The 17,536-nt window shown below is 34.0% G+C and overlaps 1 long non-coding RNA gene across 1 annotated transcript; it reads right to left on the bottom strand.

The window, feature by feature from the left end:
- Positions 1–14,191: 14,191 nt before the first annotated feature.
- LOC126886665 (uncharacterized) lies at positions 14,192–17,267 on the bottom strand. Its single transcript, XR_007698744.1, has 3 exons — positions 16,480–17,267; positions 15,607–15,764; positions 14,192–14,372 (listed from the first exon to the last, which is right to left on the bottom strand). It is a non-coding gene; the product is annotated as an uncharacterized LOC126886665 (long non-coding RNA).
- Positions 17,268–17,536: the final 269 nt, after the last annotated feature.

Raw genomic sequence — 17,536 nt, 5'->3', positions numbered from 1 at the left:
TAAATCTACCAAACATGCATTAATAGATTTCACTACCAAAGTCACTCAAACCATCAACGATGGTTCTATCGCCATAGCCACATTTCTGGATGTGCAGAAGGCTTTCGACCAGGTCTGGCACGACGGGCTTGTTCGGAAACTTCTGGACATCGGGCTTCCATTGCAATTTACCAAAATTGTACACTCCTACCTCCACAACCGTACTGTCAGAGTGAAAATATGCGATCAAAAGTCCACCCCCTTCACTCCACAAGCTGGAGTTCCCCAGGGTTCAGTCCTAGCGCCGCTGTTGTACATCATCTACAACAGCGACATCACTAACCAAAATATCCCAGGTACTCGGCTGTTTCTCTATGCAGACGACACGACTCTGCTCTCAACTACCTCTCGATACAACCCAAGACTCCTCTTCAGAAGAGCACAGGCTCTGTTGGACGGTGTCGGCGAATGGTGTTGTAAGTGGAGAGTCACGCTCAACGCGAACAAAACAACAACAATTGTGTTTCGCGCCCCTACTGTGTCAAATAGAATCATTCGCAATGAAGACGACCAATATCCTCTGAGTTTGTTGGGAGAAAGGCTTGTTGTTAGCCCGACTGTGAACTATTTGGGAGTACTGTTTACCAGGACTCTCAACTGGGACGCAGATCTAAAGGCAACTTTAGATAGGGTAAGGAACAGGGCCAGACTTCTCAACGCTCTCTCGGGAAAAATTGGCAAGACACACAAGAAGACTCTCATTCACACTTACAAGACCTTTATTCGACCCGTCATGGAGTACAAATCATGTATCTACTCTCTTTGCTCAAGACAAAAACAAGAGAGGTTGTTGAGGACGGAGCGCAGAGTCTTGCGTAGATGTAACTATGAGCACTGGCGATATCCCTCAAACGAAATCCATAACATCTCGAACATCCCCAAAATCACCGAGAGAATAAACTCTCTGAACAGGAACTTCACAATCAAAGTAATCAACGGCCCCCCTTCCGACACACAAGAATCTCTCAAATGTTCCTGTTCATCTTCCGGCCACGTACTCTACCGAAAGCCCAAACGCAAAAAGATTCACGTACCGTCCGCTCTAATGCAAACATGCATTGACGAACTCCCGGTAGAGTACGAAAACATCCTTGAGGCTACCCCGTTAGCCTTCCGTACCCACCTCTAACATTTCCTCTTCCTTACCCCGAACAGGGAGAAGTTGGTTTTTTGCGGTTTCCCAACTTCATTGCACAATTATACCTGTTCGTCCCAAGAAAATAGCCGCAACTATTTTCTCCACTCGAACGCTCACTGTCCACGCTGCGCTCAAAGCCACCTCCTGACCGCCGACGAGGGACGCAGGTTCGCCTGTCGTTGTACAATGGTTTCTAGGGAGCTTGGTCGAAAGCAAAGCACGGACAGTACACGTAAATGTCTATGGAACCAACAACAATCCATCAAACTTTCTTCTCTGTTGACTTCTGGCCTTCTGGACAACACCGTCTGGCATAACCCAGGATCCAAGAACACCAGGACACGGCGCTTGCCCCGGTGTGGTTTTCGGACTGTTTGCTTTGCTGCCAACACAAAACATTCACCTCAAACCCTGAAGAGGACAAAATCCTAAACGGGGAAGCACATTGAACGCATTTCTTCTAAACATTATCTAGACAAGCAAATCAAACAATGTGGCATGGCATGTATATATATAGTGTCGCATGTAGGAGTATTGTGCGCCACTGGCGAGAACTGCCGTTCTCTGGTATTTTTTTTTTGAAATACGTGATTTGACCCACGACCAGTTTGCCGTGAAATAATAATAATATGTTTGCAATAAAATTTATTTTATTATTTAAAATAATATATGACGAGAATTTTGATAGAACCATTTATTGTTGACAATACGTGTTTACAGAACTGAGGTCTGCTAGTTACTGACTAATGACTAAAAATATTCTAAAATTATAAAAATGCACGCAAAAAATCCCTAATAGTGGAGAGAACAGAAAGGTGTTTTATAAACTACACTTTTACCTTGGAGAAATACATAAAATTAAACACAAAATTATTCATCATTGTCCTTCTCAAAAGCACATACCTAACCAGCAGCGGAAACGAAGAAAATACGCGACCAAACGGTTAAAATGGGTACTTTCGAAATATAACGATTATGAATAGAAAAAATTTCCCTAGAAATATGTATTTTAATATTTTAAGAGATTTCTGGAAACTAATTTAGATAACCTTTAAGAATTACCAATATGAATCTAAACAATAAAATAAAATTGACTAACAAAATCACTTAATAAGGAAAGGGAATATGCCGCCCGTCTTGAATTACTGAAGTTCATGTTCTGTTAAATAAAAGGAGTTCTTGCACTTTTAACAGTTTATTAAACTTCATACAAAAACAGCAGGAGAGCGAGATCTACCGTCGGCCTTGCCGTGTTCGTGACTAACTTTACAACTGAACTGACTCTGACAGAGCTGCCAGATTGTGCGGATAGTACATCTGCAGTGTTGCCACAGGTCTTGGAGAAAATTTCGGGAGACTGCTATTATTTTTTCTGTAGAAATCATCAAATTTCGGTAGATTTCATTTTCTGCTTCTTTTGTTATCACATTGCAAAAAAATGATACTTTAGGTACGAGTATTCAAAAATTAACTACATTCATCATCATATAATGATCAATAATCACCATTCATCATAAAAATCATTCAAAGTTCAAAATTGGCATTCTTTAAAAAATGTATTTTTTCGGCTTTCTAGGTATTATAGAGCAATTTTCTTCATTTTTTTTTAATCCAAAGTAACTCGAGTAGAGCCATCTTACTAACGCAATACTAAATATCAAGGATGCTTTAGTTTTGGTTTAACGAATTTATTTATAATAAAGTAAAACTGCATATTTTTTCCTGTCGTAGACTTTTTAAAAAAACTTACCACACGTGTACCTATTAACGTTCAAAATACAAATTTCTTATTTGAAAGCTGTATAATTGTTTAAACAAGTTAAAAAAATTTGTTATAATAAATAATAGTTATAAGTTATTAACATTTATAAATTCCTGCAAAAATAAGGGGTTTTTGCAATTATCTCCAATTGTTTATGTATTTCAAATTAGAAACTATTAAGATCTAGAATATTTATTTGAAACATTTTTCTCTAAAATCTACAAGGAATGTTTTATAGGCAAAAACATGATTTTTTACACTTTATAATCGTTTAAAAACAAAACAATGTCGGATATTGAAGCAATTGAGAACGAGAAAATGTTTTAATGTTCTTTAGTTATGTCGAAATACTGTAAGTTAAAAAGGTGCAAAATAAATTTCTCCTGTTTTAAGATTTTAATATGAATACTAGTTTTAGTTTGGAATTATCTTCTATATCAAAATAAGCCACAATCCTTCAGTATTCACTATTCAGATTCAGGTAGGTACATTTTACTCCCAAAATCATAATATAAAAGGACAAAGTCTATCCGCTAAAAAAAATTTTTTTCAGATTAATTTAAAAATTAAGAATTTTTATTTTTCAGTAGAAAAAAAGGAGAATTAGGTAGATCGGTAGATTTGACAGGTATTCGGTAGATCTGCTGAAAAATCGGTAGCTGTGGCATCACTGTACATCTGCCTCTTTTTAAAAACCAGTTTTATGAAATCAAATAATCTTTCAAATAAGCTGGCCGTCTATTTATAGGTATTCCTTTCGGACGGGAAAATCATGTTTCATGTTATTTTCTGTATTTGGAACTGTTAGCGCATTATTGTTATCTCTAGACAACTCACTATTTTCCGCACAATCCTCCCGACTCACACAATCTTCCCAATTAGCTTATTTACAGTTGTAGTCAGAACCAGAAGTGGGAATAGGCAGATCTGGAGTAAATTCAGGTTCAATGTAGTACGGTGCTGGAATGAAGTCATGACTAGGGCTTACAATACCGAACTAAAATCTGAATACCGGTATTTGATATTTGAAATTTGAAATATCGGGATACCGGTATTAAAACCGGTATTCCAGTGGCGGCTCGTCAGAGGAGGCAAGGGAGGCTCAGCCTCCCCATAAATTTTTTACACACTCTATACTGTTTTGTTTATCATGAATCGCGAAAACAACAATTACTCTCACTATTATACAACGTGTAAATTCCATATTATCACTAATTATCCATACGTACGGAGCATTAGGATTAGAACGCATGATCCCGTCTCAGTTTTATTACATATTATTGTAGGCAGGACCCTGGGTTATCCCGAGATGCACTAACGGAGCCGAGAAGCCCAGCATTCTCCGTTGCTAATGCTCCGTGCAGCGCAGCAGGCGTTTAAGGAGACCCGGTCTCCTAACAGTGGCATCTACGGCGCCATCACACGCTGCCCGGAGATATACCAAGGGAGGCAGAGTACCTTCTCAGCTCCGTTGGGTGGTTGGGTGCGTCTCGGGACAACGAATTTTAGGGTCCTGACTAAAAATAATGAAAAATCTAAAAGTGCGAATTTTGTTATGAAATTTGGTATGTGGGATTATAATAATATTTGGAACAACTTGCTCAAATAACTTTTTCCGATATCTCTAACTCAAAGCAAAATATCGGTAATTTATCGTGTTTTTGAATTCGCAGTAGGCCGCGTTTAGAATTAAAAAAATTCAGTTGAGTATCTTAAAAAATTTGAAGCTTCATTATGTATGGACTGCAAACTTCAAATCTGTATTTATTTTGATATGCATAGGTATCTATTTACAAATAGATGGAATTGTTAACAAATAAACGACACAAACTTTGATATTAAACTTTTACTATTAGACTAACTATTTTTAAAATGATGATATCATGAAATTATTAATTAGGATGATATTATGAAATGTAAATAAAAAATGGTCAAAAGATGGGGCCTTAAATTACATTTTTTGGCGCATTTTTTTGCTAGTGCAAATTTGTCTAGATATTTTACAGTTAGGTATAGCCTCCCCTATTGTAAAAATCACGAGCCGCCACTGCGGTATTCTAATGTCTAGTCTAATTTCTAAAAAATACTTGTTTGTTAACTGCCCAGACTTTGAAAATACTCTTTCGGAGGGTACCTACTGATGTGGCAGGTATTGACAAATAATATTTTATAGCCAAATAATAAAGCTCAGGGAAAGTGGATTTGTATTTTTTGTGAATGTGGCATTGGGTAGTAGACGTAAAACATAAACAATCGCTTTATTCGCTCCGAGCGTTAACAAAGTGTCAAAGCAAAATCGACCGACCTGCTCATGGTGGCGGTTTTTTGAAAGTTTGTAAGGACGCTTTGGGTATGTTTAAATGGGATATTTTAAAAAAGTGCCGTGTCACGCTAGTGATATTATGTATTGATATAAACAGGAAATAGAAACGCACTTAATCTGATATAAATTCTCCACTTTCCAATATTGATTATCACTTTGATTATGTATACATAACCTCACTATCGCAGTTCGTGTCAATAAATCATTATTAACGAAAAAGAAAATATTTTTTTTGCACTATAAATTACACTTTAAATTAATAAATAATGAATTCTAACAATTGTATTCGGTTATTATCACTAAAAAATAAAAGATTCAAGTTTAACGAAATAATCCCATAATATTCAATGTTAAAACGACCTTACAAAATCTGACAGCGTGTCACGTGACTGTAAATAGAGGGGAGATGCTCGGAGCGAATATTGCCGACACCGCCGCTTCTCGATGGTGCCATACTTAGCTCGGTATGGGTAATAAAAAATATGCCTAACATAGATTTTAATACAACGAAATTGTTTATCTTCAAAAAAAATTCTTGTAATTAATTAATATTAATTTAAATTAGATATTTATTGTGTATAAATTCAATTTTTATCAACTAATGTAATACCAAAATACCGATATTTTAGATAAATACCGGTTTTTAATACCGGGCAAAAATCGTCCGGGATTCCGGTATTCGGGATCCCGGAATCCCGGTATTGTAAGCCCTAGTCATGACGGTTTTGTCTGTAATTTCTAAAATTGGTTTTAACTATATTTAAGATCTTGGTTCATTTAAAATGGTCGAAATATTAACGTGCAACCTCAAATCAATTACTCAAATACTGTCTACTATAGATAAATCTGACGAAGTCCTGGCCCTATGTCTTTTATTAAATTGGGAGGCTGATTTTTCTTGAGCTATATTTTAGCTTTTGTTTAAAAGATAATGTATCTATATACTAATATACTTTATTAGATAAAGCAATAAAGTTTCGTAATCGTTTATTGAAACCAACCAAAAAGTACAACTCATATTTAACAGATGATCTTTTTCGTTCACATGCCTTGACAGTTGATATGACGTCTGTCTAACCGGTATGTTCGGTTTATATAGTAATAGTTAAACACCTTCCCCTCAAAGGTCCATTTTATGGGGGGGTTTGATTAGACGACCTGATTTTGATATGTTGGTCCTTTTGGGGCTAAGATTGTTTGAAGTGTTTAAAGTATTTATAGATGTTTTTGGTGGCTTAACAATTCCTAAGTTGGCAGTACTGTGAGGGTCGTGATGGTGGTCATGATTCTGTCTATTTTTTGTTATGTCACTACCATTTGGGTGTGTGTTTACATTGTTCTGTTTATGTACATTATTTTGTTTATGTCTTACCACAATATTTTGCTTTTGGACATATAGATTATCGGCTTGAGCTAAGTCAGGGTAAAACTCAGGTTCCAGTAGCAACTCACTAGCTTGGGATTTTGTTATAGAGTGTTTCATTTGGTTTGTATTGCGCCTAACTATTCTATTGTTATACTCTTTTCTGGCCCAGTATGATCTTGGTTCCTTAGCTTTTTCAATAACCACTGCTTTGGGCCATATTTCATCCCGTCTACTTTTCACTACTACATTATCACCCTTTTTAAACTCAGTTACTGCTTTACGTGCTGTTTTATCATAATGTATTTTCACCTTCCCTTGTTGTTTGCACAGCAATCCATATGTTGTTTTTTGTATCTGAGGTTCTAATTGTTTACTAGTCATGGGTAGTTGAGTCCGTAAAGTCCTGCTTTGAAGAATCTGGGCCGGAAAGGCGTGCAGTGCAATTATTCCTGTATTGTTATATTCCATTACAGATTCACGAAAATCAGTGTTTGTTTCTACACTTTTCCTTAATATTTGCTTTGAGATGCTGACAGCCTTTTCTGCAAGACCATTACTTTGGTGCCACTCTGGAGTACATGTTGCAATAGTTATATCTTTTTCACGGTAATAATTTAAACATTTCTGTGACACAAAGGGTAAGTTGTCAGCAATTAAAAACTGTGGGTATCCAAATTTATCCAAAATTACTGAACAGATCTTGGAATGCACTGATTACAGAATTTGAAGTCTTATCTTTTAAAGTGGCAAGATCTATCCAATGGGAAAGATAGTCTATGGTTACAAGATAGTATTTAGTGCCGAACTCCACTATATCAGAGGCAACTTTATTAAATAGTAACTTAGGTATGGTTTATTCAACAGTAAATGGTTTGAGTTCAATTAGTGCGGTCGTAAATATTATTAAATTTATCTGACCTGGCCTATTGTTAAGACCCACCCGGAACGATAAGCCACCGAGGTAGACAGAGTTGGTCTTTTGCAATTAACACTGACTAGACCCCTAACAACACAAAACATTCCAGGAATGTACTATCAAAGTTCTATTAATGTTTGAATGTCCTGGACATTCAAGGAACATTCGGTGAACATCTGATTAAGTTATTCGTGGAATGTTACCACAAAACATTCTATGAACATACTACCAATGTCTTATATTTTAAGAGAGGCCATTTACATTTCAATTTGCTTTCATTTTCAAATGTGCTGCGCGTGTATATTATGTATTTAGGCAATCCAAACCACGTGACTTCTGGTTGGCATACAACAAAAAGTTACAGGTTACAGAGGTTATGTTTGTAATATTATTTCATTTCATTGTTTATCGTCGTATTTTGTCTATTTTGGATTCATTTGGATTTCGTTTACTGTATTTTGTGAACTTTATAAACTTTATCACACTGCAAAGTGATTATTTAAGGAAATTGTTATTGGAAACTCCAGATGTTTGGAGAAAGGTAGGGGAAACAATTTTTATTTACTGTTCATTTTTCTCTGATTATTATCAATATGGATGAATTTTGCAAGCAATAACATTATTTCTTTTATTGTTTTAGATATTTATTGAAGCTGAAAATAATTGGGGATTTAGATCCATATACAATTCTGTCAGAATTGGATTTTACCATAAAGTGCATTCCACCAAATTACTATTATAGATATTTATCCATTATAAATAGTTGATTATATCTGGTGGAGCCTCACAGTTACTACTCTAAGCAACAGATGAAAGCATACAAAAGCATTCAGGCACATAAATATTTTACAGCTGGATTTGTTTTAAAGTTGGAAGTCACAAGCAACAACTTCGTAAGTACCTACAAGCTTGAGGAAATCCAGCTCCTCGATACTACTGGGCAAACTAGAAGATTGAAGAGGACAAAGCCTTTTGAACTAGTTTGAGTGATATGTGATAGTGAAAAGCAGAGCATAATGCTTGTGTGCCTGTGTATGTTAGAATAGTGCGGTTAGAAAAGCAGGCATAGTGCTTGTGTGCCTGTTAGATCAGATAAGAGACGCTATGGGGTAAGCTCTTCATTTTAAGGAACAGTAGTAATTTAGATTAAATTAAAATTGCTCATTGGTCAGAGTTATGACCTGATTGTAATTGTAATGTACAATTCAATACAATGAATCGTCATCGTAGTAATGATTATGGAAAAAAATATATGACAAGATTTTGTGCAATAAAAATGTTTATATTTATCAAGGATGTATTATTTGGTACGGCCACATATACTCCTGGTATATCGTCGGTGAAGTGACAATACATCCTATCTGCTTTTTCATGAATTTTGTGGAAGATGAAAAACTTGTTTGGGCCACCTCCTGTTTTCATATATTTTTTGACTTGTTTTGTAGTAAACTCAACTATCTATTTACTACAAAACAAGTCAAAACTTACGTATGAAAACAGGAGGTGACCTTAAAAAATGTTTTTCGTCTCCTGCAAAACTCATGAAAAAAGATATAGGAGGTATTGTCACATCACTGACGATATATTTCAGAGAATGTCTAAAAAATATACCTCAAATGTCCTAAGAACATTCGTAGACATTCATGGAATGTTTCAAGACATTCATGGAATGTTTCAAGAAAATTCATGGAATGTTTCAACAAGACATTCAGTCTAAAAAATATACTGTGAATGTTCAAAGAACATTCGTAGACATTCATGGAATGTTCCAACAAGACATTCAAGGAATGTTTAAAATGCTGGCACAGCACTTTCCTGGGACTTTCCAGGGACGTGTGCTTTTAGGGACATTCCAGGAATGTTTTCAATGTCCTGTGTGTACCTTCTAGGAACATTCCTGGAACGTTTTGTGTTATTAGGGACGGTACTCCCATAATAAAGCCTAAAATAAATTTTACCTGAAACCGGGCCTTTTATACTATTATCGGTTAATCCGGGCTGTTTATAGTGGTAACTAATTAAACTTAACCATTTACTGTTTAACATACCATACAGAATGAGGTAATATGGGTTCCTTGAAATTCTTGGTTAAGAGGAAACAGTAGCGATCAACAGGTAGCGAAAACGCGTTCCAAGATTGCGGCTGTAATTTTGAATATTTTTTCGAGATATTTGGCACACGTATTCGTAATATAATAAAGAATGGCGGTACAGAGCCCAATTTGAAAAATATATTAATATGTGGAAATTACTCTGTAATTAAATACAATATTAAAAAAACGAGGCTATACCGCCATTAAGAAGAACAAAAAAATACACTTTCTTAAAATAAACTTTTTTATCCGATGCCTAGATTTTGTGTCATTTTGGAACTACTAAAAATTTTTATTTCATTAGTAGTTCCAAAATGGCACAAAATCTAGACATCGGATAAACAAGTTTATTTGAAGAAAGTGTATTTTTTGTTCTTCTTAATGGCGGTACAGGCTCGTTTTTTTAATATTATATTTAATTACAGAGTAATTTCCACACATTAATATATTTTTCAAATTGGGCTCTGTACCGCCATTCTTTATTATATTACGAACACGTGTGCCAAATATCTCGAAAAAATATTCAAAATTACAGCCGCAATCTTGGAACGCGTTTTGGCTACCTGTTGATCGCTACTGTATCACCTTAAGTATTTTTCACATGTCCTACATTGTTTTATGAATGTTGTGATGTTGTCGTTAAGGTGGGGCCAATAAAATATTTTTCTTGCCTTATTTACGGTTTTGCTTATACCTAGGTGTCCTTTATGCATCATTGTCATGTAATTCTTTCTCAGAGCTGTAGGAACTACAATTTTGTCCTCAAGGAAGACTATACCAGCTTCAACAAAGATGCTATCTTTTAGCTTATAGTATGGTTTGCAATTTGCTGGTAGCACATTCTCTTTTGGCCATCCATTCAAGTAGTAGTCAAAAATTTTTGAAAGTGTTTCATCCTTGCTCGTGAATGCTCTTAATTCAGATCGTTTCTCAATACTCATTGGTAGATGTTTGCTCACCGAATGTACCATTTCAATCATTTCAGGGTCGTTTTCTTGCACTTTTAAACTAGCACGTGACAACATGTCTGCGAAATGGATATTTTTACCTGAAACATATAATGTATTCAAGGAATACTTCAGAAGTTTCAGCCTTAATCGTTGTAATCTCACAGATTCAATTTTACATATAGGTTTTGCCATAATAGATATAATTGGTTTATGGTCTGTCTGTACATCAACAATAGATTTATAAATGAAATCATGGAACTTTTGGGTGCCATAATGAATTGCTAAAAGTTCTTTCTCTGTTTGGCTGTAGTTCACTTCGTGATCATTCATATTTCAAGAAGCACAAGCTACCAGTTTTAAAATTTTATTCTCATGTTCTTGGAACATACAGCAACCTAAGTCATTCTTGGAGGCATCACATTGAAGTATAATCTTCCTCTTTGGGTCAAATGGCGTTAATGCAGGTGATTTAGTAATTATTTCTTTTAAGTTTTCAAAACACCTTTGTTGTAATGGGAGCCATTTAAATTCTACGTCAGATTTTAAAAGTTCACATAGAGGTTTAATATGCTCTGCCATGTTCGGGATGTATTTTCTAACATAATTAAAGCTTCCAATTATTCTTTGAAGTTCAGTTTTGTCTTTTGGTCTTTCCAATTTACAAAGAGATTCAATTCTATCTGGGTCTATTTCCATACCTTTCTCTGAGAATACTTGTCCCATAAATTTTACTTGCCTCTGGCAGTATTGAAATTTTTCTTTATTGAATTTGGCACCGATTTCTTTGGCTCTTTTTATCACTTGTGCAACTGCTTTATCATGTTCCTCTTTATCTCGGCCAAGTACTATCATGTCGTCATGTAAGATCTGAACATTGTCTAAGTCTCCAAAATTTCTTTCAACTTGTTCCTGGAATGAGTCTTGGAAGTTTGAAAGCCCATAAGGCAAAACCACATATCTGTAGATACCAAAAGGTGTAGCAAAACTACATTTCCAAGAGGAGTTCTCATCTAATTCTAGGTGGTGGTACCCTTCAGCCAAATCAAATACAGTGCATATTTTTTTCCGATCATATTGGAGCACACTTCTTCAATGGTCTTGACTGGTTGTGGTTTTCGTACAATTTGACCATTCAGGTTTTGTGGATCTAGACATAATCTCAATGTACCATTACTTTTTTCAACAATTACTATACGGTTTATGCTGGCACGAGGGTCTATCTCATCCACTTTTACTATCGCTTTCCTCTGCACTAGCCTCTCAAGCTCCTTTTTTAGAGCATCTTTTATGGCGAATGGAACCTTTGTAGGTGGATAACTGACTGCTTCGAAATTTTTTGTAGTAGTTATCTTAAATTTCCCTTCAAATCTTCCATAGCCAGAAAATATTTCATGATGCTCTGCTATGAATTGATCTCTCTCAACATTGTTGTTACATTTTTTAATATTTACCCTGTTTATTCGTTTTAACAGACCAAGATCAACACAAGCCTGCCCACCTAGCAAAATTTTGTTAGCTCCTTCAACAATTACAAAGTTTTCATTATATATTTTTATTCTTATACTTACAATGAAGGCTTACAATACCAACAGTTTTTGCCTGAGTGCCTTCAAAATCCTTTACAATAAATTTATTTTTACATACCTTAAACTGCTTGTCAATCCTTTTAAAAATTTTGTTTGGTATTACTGAAATGTCAGCCCCTGTGTCTAGCTTTACTTTAAATTTGGAATTCTCTACTTCAACAATCTCATCCCAAAGGTCCCGTAACTGATCTGAAACATTAACAATATTTATCACTAAACTAGAACTACTATCACTATCACTGTCGGAGTTCTCTTGGTTGTCCACATTTTCTACGTTTCTTATTCTACAAGCAACTGCAAAGTGGTTCAAGATTCCACACCGTGAACATGATTTTCCAAACGCTGGACACTTCCTTTGCCCATGCATTGTTTGACAGCGCCTACATTTAAATTTGTCTTGCTGTTTTCTGCTTATATGCAATGTATGTTTATCCTTGGGAAACCTTTTGATAGCATGAATTTCTGCGATGCTCTCTTCTGCAAACATTTTGTTCTGGTTCTTACTGATTTCACTTGCACGGCAAATTTCTATGGCTTTATTTAACTTTAACTTGTCTATTCTTAGTAGAGCTTCTCTTGTGACTGTATCACGAATGCCCATGACAATTCTGTCTCTTAGAGCTTTCTCCTCAGTTGTTTCATCTGGGTCTGTTACATTAAAATTACAAGATTTCACCAGGTGTTTTACTTCAGTGAGGTAATGCTCAAAAGATTCGCCCTCTTTTTGGTTTCTACTTAAAAACGTGTATCTTTCAAACACTTCATTAGCTCTTGGATTAACATATACCTCTAGCTGTTCCATCATGTATTTGTAGGGCTCAGCGGTTCCATCGGGGATTGCAATTGTGCACATTATTCTAGAGTACTCAGCTCCTATTATATTTCTAAGGATTGCCAGCTTTATATTATCGGCAGACTGATCTTTCCATGTGGCTACTAGATAATCTTCAAATGAGATCTTCCAAAATTTCCATGTGGTAGCGGCATTCTGCCCCTGTAAGTCGCAATCTGGAGGCAAGTTTACAGGTCCATGCATGTGTGACTGTGCCATGTTTAAAAGATAATGTATCTATATACTAATATACTTTAATAATTAGATAAAACAATAAAGTTTCGTAATCGTTTATTGAAACCAACCAAAAAGTACAACTCATATTTAACAGATGATCTATTTCGTTCACATGCCTTGACAGTTGACATGACGTCTGTCTAACAGGTATGTTCGGTTTATATAGTAAAAGTTAAACAGCTTTCTAATAACGAATCGGTATTAACGGGTTTATTTAACTGTTCTGGAATTACGGGTAAGGGAGATCTCAATTTACGATACATTAATAGTTCGGAAGGCGAAAAACTACATTCAAGGGGTGTGGTACAGCCCTAATAACACAAAACATTCCATGAATGTTCCTAGAATGTACACACAGGACATTGAAAACATTCCTGGAATGTCCCCAAATGCACACGAATGTCCCTGGAAAGTCCCAGGAAAGTGCTGTGTCAGCATTTTAAATATTCTTAGAATGTTCTGTTGGAACATTCCATGAATGTCTACGAATGTTCTTTGGACATTCACAGTCTATTTTTTAGACTGAATGTCTTGTTGGAACATTCCATGAATGTTCTTTGGACATTCACAGTATATTTTTAGACTGAATGTCTTGTTAGAACATTCCATGAATGTCTACGAACGTTCTTTGAACATTCACAGTATATTTTTTAGACATTCACTGAAATATATCGTCAGTAATGTGACAATACCTCCTATATGTTTTTTCATGAGGTTTGCAGGAGACGAAAAACATTTTTTAAGGTCACTTTCTGTTTTCGTACGTATTCTGACTTTTTTGTAGTAAATAGATAGTTGAATTTACTGCAAAACAAGTCAAAAAATATATGAAAACAGGAGGTGGCCGAAACAAGTTTTTAGTCTATCTTACAAATCTCTTGAAAAAACAGATAGGAGGTATTGTCACATCACTGACGATATGTGGCCATACCAAATAATACATCCTTGATAAATATAAACATTTTTATTGCAAAAAATCTTTACATACATTTTTTAATGTAATTTACTGACATTCCTAAATATTATAAAAAAATGTGTCACATTTGCTTTGTAAACCTTTCTTTTGCTTTTCGTAGCCACATATTCCGTTTCCTTTCTGGTTTTTTGTAGACCACTTCTCTCAGCTGATTCTAAAAGAAAATAAAATAAAAGGTAATATTTCTATCCTTTACAATTAACAATCAGAAGAAATATTATTTACAGGTAATAATACGCATAAATAATAATAATAAAAAAATAAATATTAAATAATATTTAAATAAATAATAAATAATATTTAATAAATAAAATAATAATAATGAACATTTTGTATTTTGACAACGACATCCGACGTGGAAGTAGAAACCTTAATAAAATTATTTTTTCAAGTAAATTGTGGCTTATTTCCTCATTAGAATAGTTAATTACAAAAAAGCCACAAAGAAATAGATTTTTCACAAACAAATAAGTATTTAGTATTCATTATATTTATTGTTTTTATTATTTACTTTAATGTCCTACTGGTACATTATTTGACAAATAATGACATTTCGAAGTCTGTTAAGTACGATATAACGCCCTTGGGCATTAAATTTAAATAACGACTTAGATACTGTCAAGTTGACAAATATCAACCTAAGTAAAACTATGGTTACCACAATTATGTTACTACTGTTACTGGTAAATGTACTTATTTAAAAACTAATCAATTCAAAATTCATTCAAATTTTTCGCATATAAAGAATAATTTAGTCAGACATTAAACGTTGAAGGCACCACAGGTATTATAATAATAACACTTTCGGTCAACGTATATCCCTCAGGCCCTTGTTAAAAACACCATTGACCTCAAGCGTTATTATCCTTATAATACCCTTGGTACCTTAATAACTGTAACATAAGATTATACCTTAATTCTTGTTTTCTATTTCTGATGTTTTTATTTATTTACATTGAATATTAATCTGTTTTGTTGTATAATCTACTTCGCAATAATTATGTGATATATTTGACTTAAAATGAATTCAAAAATTTTTTGCAGTTGGGCAACAATGTCAACTTAGATCTCCGATGTAGATAATGAATTACAACAGTATCTATATTGTACAGACTGTATTATTAATTAGGTTATTTATTTATTTATTGAAATATACATCCACCAGGTATAAACCCATAAAGGTGTACATAAGAAAACTACATACATTGACTGAACACTTGATGACAAAATATAAAATAAAGAATAACCAAAAATGTTTCTGTTGTTAATACACATACACAATAATAAACAAAGACCTTAATAAAGAAAAATAACATGGCATCAATTCGATAAGCTATTGCGTATTTCGCGTTTAAAGATGTTAAAACCAAGAAAAAAAATGCATATACCTGTGTGACATAAGCTATTGGAACAGCACAGTCTCTTAAACGAACAGATGAAAGTGAAGTTCTGTCAATATCTTTTTCTAAAAAGTGTTTTGAACATACTCCTCTATTAACAAATCTGATCTATACTTCATGTCTTCTTCGCAGGATCTTCTGGAAAGCTAAAAATACAAAATATATGCATTACTAAGCATTATTAACAAATTTTAGTTTTAAATAAAAAATATGATTAATGGACTCACAAAATATTATAAAACAGCTTAGAAATTGTTTATTAGTATAGTCGGTTCCCCAAACTCTGACACAACTGGCTAGTGATTTTAGTAGGTAATTTTTTTTGTTTTTGGCCAATTTTGCCAAAATTACAGTAATTATTAACTATTTAGTTATTATTTTTTTTTGCCAAATTGGCAAAATTATTTACTAAAATCACTAGCCAGTTGTGTCTGAGACTCAGTAGTACTGAGAATGAGTTTAGCAAATCGACTATAATATTCTGTGTATTCATTAGTTGGTACTGCATATTATAGTGTGTGGTCTACCATCCTATTTATAAAGGCATACATTAGCAAAAATGCAAAAAGAATTACTTTAGTTTTACAAATCCTATTGTTATTATCTCTATTTACTATTTTAGTTAGGAATAAGCGAAGTTTGTGGCTTATTCACAATTATTATTAAAATAATAAATGGATATGACCAATTATTAACTTATAAAATAAAATAATAATTCTTCTGATTTATGCCTTTTATTCACTTTGTTATATCTAGGTTACTTAAAAGATTTTTTATGAATAGTATTATTAGGGTATTAATAGTATTAATTTATTTTCTGAAATACAGGGCATGCCTTCGTTTACATATTTGCATACTAACCTTTTAATAGGGCTTTTCATTCACAGTCATTTGTTTGGAGCTTCTGTCATAATTGAAACGTTATTCCTGCAGATTTTTTTATCTACATTTGTTTCTGCTACTCCAACTGCGTTAAAAACAGGACACCATTTTATTCACTATGTTAATAATACTATTAAAGCTATTATAAAAGTATCCGAATTAAAAAAATATTCTTAAAAAGCACAAATAATACAAACAACGATCCACCCACGGCAAAGCAAGGTGGCCAAGATGAAGATGCCAAGATGGCCGAAGCGAGGTCGTTGGTTGGTCGTTTTTAGTCACGTGATGCCCTCTCAAGCGCCATGCACAAAAATATATGCACGGCGAATTTGAAAATGAACGCAAAAGAAATAAATATAAATGCCTCTCTTGGGTTTTGCATAAGTTATAAGTATTTTTTTTATTAACAAAATCGCATTCCAAATTGAATATTCGCGAACAATAATTTTTATTACATTTGTATGTTTATAATATTGTATTAATTGAACTTGGGAAACTCTTTAAATTTGACATATTATTGCACTGTAGGCCTAAAGTGTCACTTAGTTTGTCTGGTATGTTATAAGTAATGTTGTATCTGTTACACGTATGTATTATTTCGCAACTTAAAATATAGGAACATTGGTAGTATGTTCACAGAATGTCTTATGGTAACATTCCAGGAATAATTTAAACAGATGTTCACCGAATGTTCCCTAAATGTCCAGGACATTCAAATATTGATAGAACTTTGGTAGTACATTCCTGGAATGTTGTGTGTTGTTAGGGAGTAAGCTAATAAAGCTAGACTATAAAGGCCGCGTCCCACCATCAAATAATTTGCTCAAACTGGTTTGAGCAAACTGAAAGTGACAGTTAGTGACGTCACATCCTGAGTGTTTATTGTGGATAATAATGAAAAATTTTAATTTTAAATAAAGTACAAACAAGTTAGACAACTCAATACAAAAAATTTGATCAAACTAGACTGATAGATGAGAGCACAGATTTTTAGAATTTCAAAAAAACTGCAATTGTGACGTCACTTTGACGT

The sequence above is a fragment of the Diabrotica virgifera genome, chromosome 6 (assembly GCF_917563875.1).
Source record: "Diabrotica virgifera virgifera chromosome 6, PGI_DIABVI_V3a".
Classification (NCBI taxonomy): Eukaryota; Metazoa; Arthropoda; class Insecta; order Coleoptera; family Chrysomelidae; genus Diabrotica; species Diabrotica virgifera.
The sequence above is the reverse complement of the archived record's forward strand: the minus strand, read 5'-3'. Positions and strand labels throughout refer to the sequence as shown.